Genomic DNA, 6,921 nt, shown 5'->3' on the forward strand with positions numbered 1-6,921 from the left:
GGCAGTGGTACAGTGCGAATGGCCGTAGAAAGGATTTCATAACCAATCACAACAGAAGTGACCTGGTCCGCCCGGGAATCGAACCCGGGTTGTCCGATTCAGAGTCCAACGCTCTACCGATTGAGCTAACCGGGCGGACAATTTTCGGTTACAATGATTGGGATCAATTTATATATGAAATTAAACAAGCAGGCGGTAAACATGGTCTCAAATGGCGCCAAAGACGAGCACGTGACCGCGAGGAGCGGGATGATAATAGACGAGCTCAGCGGGACGCAATCTCATTGGACGGTGAAGACACTCCGACTGAAACCGAGGACCGACCAGGGAAGAGGCCGAGGCGTGAATACATGTGACCTTGTTTATAAACTTGATATTGCCACGTGAAATGTGGCTGGTGGCAAATACTAAAATCAAGATCTATGCAACAGTTTGATATATTCGGCATATTGGAAACTTGAAAATTGATTCATTCAGCCCTACTGGCCAAAGGCCAAAAAAGCTTATGTGGTGTCAATGTGTACGTCGTATGTGCGTCAGTGCGTCTGTAAACATTTGCTTGTGAACACGATACAGTATTCATTGTATCTCGTTGAAACTTATACAGTAGTTCGATATATATCAAAGCTCGGTTCCTTTCGAAAATCAGCCAGATCCGCCCATGCATGACTAGATTACGGCCCTTGAAAGTTTATATCAATGCTATTTCAATGCCAAGTCTATAGCCAAGTATAGGATATGAAAGGGAAAATTTGTTTTTTTTGGTTGTGTTGTTGGTTTTATGTTATACTCTCCTATGCCCTTGTTAAAAAGAGACTTAATTACAGTTTGAAAGGGTTGATTGGTTTTTAGCTCTATTGGCCAAAGATCATTTTTAGCTCTATAGGCCAAAGACCAAAAGTGTCTGTCGTCGTGCATCCATCTAAACACAATTGCTTGTGAATGTTTGTTTAAATTATGCCCCTGGGGTCGTTACTGGCCATGGCCTGGGGTTCACAGGTTTGGTATACTTAAACAAGGAAATGTTTAAAAATCGTTTTGTATAAAACCGCTTTTGAATAAGGCATCATATCATAATGTGCGCTGTAACTAGTATGTACATGATTTGGATATGAACTACTGTCACTGGCACATTAAATAATTCATGCAACTAATCTGCTTACAATATTTTCTGTCCTCAGATGTTGAACGTGCAACGTCTTCGGCCAACTCCAAGTGAACTATATGTGTGTTGCCTACTACCCATACATACATGCTCTGGATTGGAAATGATCACAAGAGTCATGCCAGTAGAGCATATGCCATTATGGGCCTCTTGTTATTATCATATAAACATTTCGGATATATTAGAAAGAAACCTGTAAATGCATTTAGAAATAGCGGCGCTGTAAGTGTTTTTGTTAAATGTGAATATCTTCTATCAGGATTTATAGGCCGCATATGTCATGATTATATAATTTGTGTTGTTCTAGGTGTGTGTGTGCGGTGTGTGGGTGTGTGTGCGTGCGTGCGTGCGTGCGTGCGTGCGTGCATGTCCCCACAAGGAAACACTAACGGCATTATTTTAGTAGAGAATAAAATTAAGAAATAATGATATCAGAAAAACAAAACTATCTTGAGTTTCTGATGTTAAATCAACAGACAATGTGTTCATATTATGTCAAAAATAGTGTTGAAGCTGATTTTTTCTACAAATTCATAATAAAGTGGTGAACTGTAGTAATTTTACATATCACAAAGAAGAGAATCTCGTTGTGGGCTGACTCCATACACAAGTCTGCAGTCGTCTGCACTATACCTGGTTGGACAGTCTGATTTGATTCACCTGCTCTACTAAAAAACAATTTAAGCTTTCTCAAGCTAGACGTGATATTCCTCTTATTTTCACACTATAGAAACACTGACATTTGACATATTTAAGGCGTATTTTCCAAAAGTTTAAAAATAAAACAACCATCAAGATTTTGATTTCATCGTTTCCATCATTGTTTTTGACTGAAAATTAAAGGAATTAGAAATTCTACCGCTTGAACTCAATATAGTGGATTGGAGACCCTATCTATCTCTGACATTGCCAGAGGTTCACATGTCTTTTCAAACTATTTTTAATAATTAGGGTAGTGGATGCAGTTAACTATTGCATGTATATTTGTTATGTACAAATGTTGTTGTTTTTCTGAATAGTAATGTTTATACTTCCAGTTTTAATGTAGCCAATGGTGTTTCACGCTTTTGTTAAGCATAAGCTTCTAGATTTTCCATTTTATTCCTAAACATGTGCACAATTTATTTCTTGATCTCTGCAACTTTTATTATGCATCATAAGTGATTAAATGCTGTTAAAATAACTGATTATATACATCTTTTTGAGTGACAGGTGTATCAAATGGCCTTATAATTAGTTGAAATCATAACGATAGATTAAAGTCGAGACCAGTTTGTTGTAGCCAGTCGTTCATGTTGTAGTGATTAATCTTTTATCAAGGTTTTCAGAGGTGGGAACAAATGCTTTAAAAATATATTTTACTATACTTTGATAATGTAAGGCTCCATAAATAAAGTCTGAGCTGTTATATATTATGTACTATACACAGTTTTGGTTGTTTTTTCTTAATTTAACGCAAAGACTTGTGCAATAAATTTCTTTCTCAGAGAAAAAAAAAACAAGTTTGTTTTTTGGTTACATCACTGGCATTGACGCTCAAACTTGTTTACTATTAATATACATGTACATCTAGTTATGTATGAATTGCATCCTCAAAGTGTATCCTTGACATTTGACTGACATAATGGGGATTTGCATGCGACTTGCAGTCTTTTCATGGTGAATATTTTTGCCAAGCTCTTTCAAATCTCTATGCATTGACATGTAAAGTCTGGACAAGCAAAAGCACTTGGAACTTTGACCAAAAAATGACCCTCAAGTTTGCATGCGTCTTGCAGTTATTTTCATGGTGAATATTTTTTGCCAAGTTCTTGAAAATCTCTATACATTGACATGTAAAGTCTGGACAAGCAAAAACACTTGGAACTTTGACCCAAAATGACCTTCATGTTTGACCTTTACCTCTCTGGTCTATTGAAATGTCTTGCATGTGTCGCACTGTCTGATATGGTAAACTATTGTGCCAAGTTATTTCAAATCCCTTTATGTATTGTCATTTCACATCTTGGACAAGCCAAAATACTAGGATTTCAGTTTTACCAAAAAAATACCTTCGAGTTTGACCTTGATCTGTCTGATCTACTGACATGGGTCTTGCATGTGCCACATTGTCTTCTCATGGTAACCTTGTTTTTAAAAGTGATTTTAAAACTATTTTAAATACCCTATGCATTGCGACATGTAAGCTGCAATCCAGATAAGGCAAACACCAAGGATCTCCGACCAGTGACACATGGGAGTGTGACCTTGGCCGTATGGGTTTGTAAATGACATGCCGTATTATCATGGTAAACTTTTGTGAACCAAAAGTGCATGGCAAACCTACAGAAATGAGTGATGCATGCAACATACTTTATCACATGATGAATATTGGCGCCTAGTTTGTTTGTTTTTTAAATCCCCTTTTGCATGCCCCTGAGCTACACCCCGGATAAACCAACATTGGAATAACTGAAAGATGCTTGCTCTTACACTGAGTTGCCATTATGAGAACAATAAGGTCAAGATTAATGCAGGCATGTTTGAAAGAAATACGTACAATATCAACACCATTCAATTTATTTATGTTGTCCGCAACTTTCTTGAACAGCTGTCTTATAAATAGAGGTGAATCTTGAGAATTCTTCATATCTCATTTGAAAAAAATAACACCAATGTTGTTTGGGTAGCCTAGTCTAGTACACGGCGTACTGTGCAAAACTAAAGACTATGAAATAGTAAGGGCAGGTAATCCAGGCAACAGTTTGCCACAAGAATGTTTCACTTTTGGTGGTAAGTAGCCTTCACTCCAGTAACCACTTAGATTGTTAAATGATTCCTCGAAATTTGCCGCACTCTCTGATCTTAGTAATGTGTCAAGATTTTTGGAATATACCTCGATGTCCTGAGTAGGGGTCTTTCGTTGGCGCAGCCATTCCCTAACGTCGCGTTTTACGTGATTCCAACAGTGAAAATTTTTGGCATTTGGCAATTTACTTTCAATGGCTTTAGTAAGACCTATCTCTCTGTCAACAACAAAACTAATGGTTGCGCTTAGACCTTTATGATGGTATTGTAAATTTCAAAATCAATGATTATCCAAATATAATTTGTTAATTAATGATCCATTATAAATGTAATGTATTGATTTTCAGCTATAAGCCTATATTTGTTTATTTATAAAAAAAAATATGTTGCAGGATATAGAAACACGTCACGAATTACATATTGGGCAAATATCAGGAAGATTTTTACAAATTTAGAATTTTATCATGTTTCGAAAAACCAGGGTGTCAATGATATTCCTCTATTTATGTCTCGTTTTGGACAACGTGACAGAGATATTTCAATTCAATACGTTGAAAGTAAGATTCATGACCCTTCAAGAGTAATATTTAACAGCACTTCGTTAATTTTAATTTTCAACTGCGTTAATATTCCACAAATTAAAACAGAACATAATTTATTAGATGTATATCATCACAATACATAGTCAAATAATATCAAATACATTTACAAATATGAATTCAACAAGTCACATAATACAGGACCGATGTAGGTTGAATACAAATAGAAATAAAAAAGTTGTCATGAGCAAATGCAAATAAATGCATACATACATACATAATGTGAGGATGAGCATATTATACTAATTATCATAAGTAAGGGAAATTCTATGTTTATTAGATTCTTTAATATATTTTGACAGTTTAAATATTGTTAATATTCCACAATTCAGAATTGCACTGAGTTAATTAAGAACAAGCGCACATAGATTTAACGTAGAAGTGGGTAGATTTACTAGAAATCCTTTGAAGGAAAGACTTTGTCCTATATATGCAATGAACTTGAAAACGAGTTCCATTTTATATAAGCTATAGAAAATTACATTTGCTACATAACGTATCCATTTTTGTGTACAAGGTCTTTGAATTGAGAAATAGAAATGCTCAACTGTTACACATAAAATTATTGTTGGTCCCTTACCTGACATATTGTAAATTGTGAGACATCTTATAGGAATATTGCTCAATATTTATTTAATATTTATGTTCAAATGCTTTATCTTTTCTTACTCGTTTTTCAGGGTTCCATTCATTTTATAACCGGTCACCATGTATCTATGCAAAATTATCAATTTATCTATGATCAGGGGTCATCTTTGACTTATATCATTGTGTTTATTGAAAGTGTCAACTGCCCTGGACCAATAAACAGATACACAGGAAATTGACCCCATGCTTAGGGACAAGTGCAATAAACAAAGGGATGCACAGCGGGGAATTATCATGCCGAAAATTCCTTAAACTAGGCCTGAAGTTCAAATATTATAAGATATCTATACATTCTTAACTCTCGTTATACTGTACTTTTACACACACACATTCACTTTTTATTTTCAGATTGGCATCTTTGTAGCTATTATATTTGAACATACCAGAATACGCATTTTGATCTAAGCTCATTGTCATAATAACAAATACATCAGCAAAAACATTGAATTTAGGTGTGACCAAGATAACAAAATTGAAATTTTCGTTTATACGAGTTTGCATACACATTAGACCTATACTACTTACCGAGAAAAATGGAGACACATCAAATTAGCATGCCTCCTTGTGAAATTGACGCACACGGTAGCCAGGATACGAAAATACACTGTACGTAAGACTCTTCGTCAAGGCACTGTGGTAAGTATTTTGTCTGACTATGTCCAATCTCTTATGCCATTTTTATATTATTAATGTCCAACGGAAAATTAATTGAATTCACAAACACGAATTATGAAATTCAAGAAAAAAGTCCAATTCAATCCAATTTACAAACACAAATAATCAAAGTCACAAACACAAAAAATCAAATTCAATCCAATCCACAAATAATTAATTTTAATCTAAATCACAAACACAAGTAATCCAGTTCACATTAAGCAAGTTCTATGTAAATATTTAGAGAACAAAAGGGGGGTGGGGTGAGCTTATTTACCCTCGCCATCGGGTTATACCCATTCGGCGAGCACGCTACGTTTTATAGTATTTCTACAGATTTAATAACATTTATAACATCTCGTCTTTAATCGTAGCGTGGGTGCTTTGGACTGTATATATATATATATATATATATATATATATATATATATATATATATATATATATATATATATATATATATATATATATATATATATATATATATATAATCCTAAACAGTATGTCTTAAAAATCTATCACATACGCATTAAAATCGAACACTTCAAATATATCATAGAAATTATACTATTTTCTATTTCTCAGCCCACATTTTAAAAAGATGTCTAAATTTTAAAATTCTTTACAGTAGTAAGTGTTTATATACAACGTATCCTTGGCATTATAACAACTAGCTAGTGATATTTTTTTTTAAATGACGGATTTCTCACTAGTTAGTTTCCTAAACCACCCCCATCAGGGATGGGGGCGGTATATGCTGGTTTGCACTGAGGACTATGCGTCAGTGCGTTTGCCTGGATTTTATTATATTTTTTCTTGTTTATAATACAACATCGATATTCAATAAAAAAATAAAAGTATGTTATACATGTATATATAAGTGTCCAACTGATGCTGTTTTGTTTTTTTTTGTTTTGATTTTTGTTTTTTTGGACTAGTATCGCTGTGTTACCAGGCAAACCAGGCTGGAGAATATAACCATTCCCAGCTTAAGACTCCATCCTATGGTGTTACAATATGTGAAAGCGTTGCCAAGGATTGATTAAATTATGAAGTAAAAAAGAGAGA

Source organism: Mya arenaria, chromosome 2 (assembly GCF_026914265.1).
Source record: "Mya arenaria isolate MELC-2E11 chromosome 2, ASM2691426v1".
NCBI classification, from domain to species: domain Eukaryota; kingdom Metazoa; phylum Mollusca; class Bivalvia; order Myida; family Myidae; genus Mya; species Mya arenaria.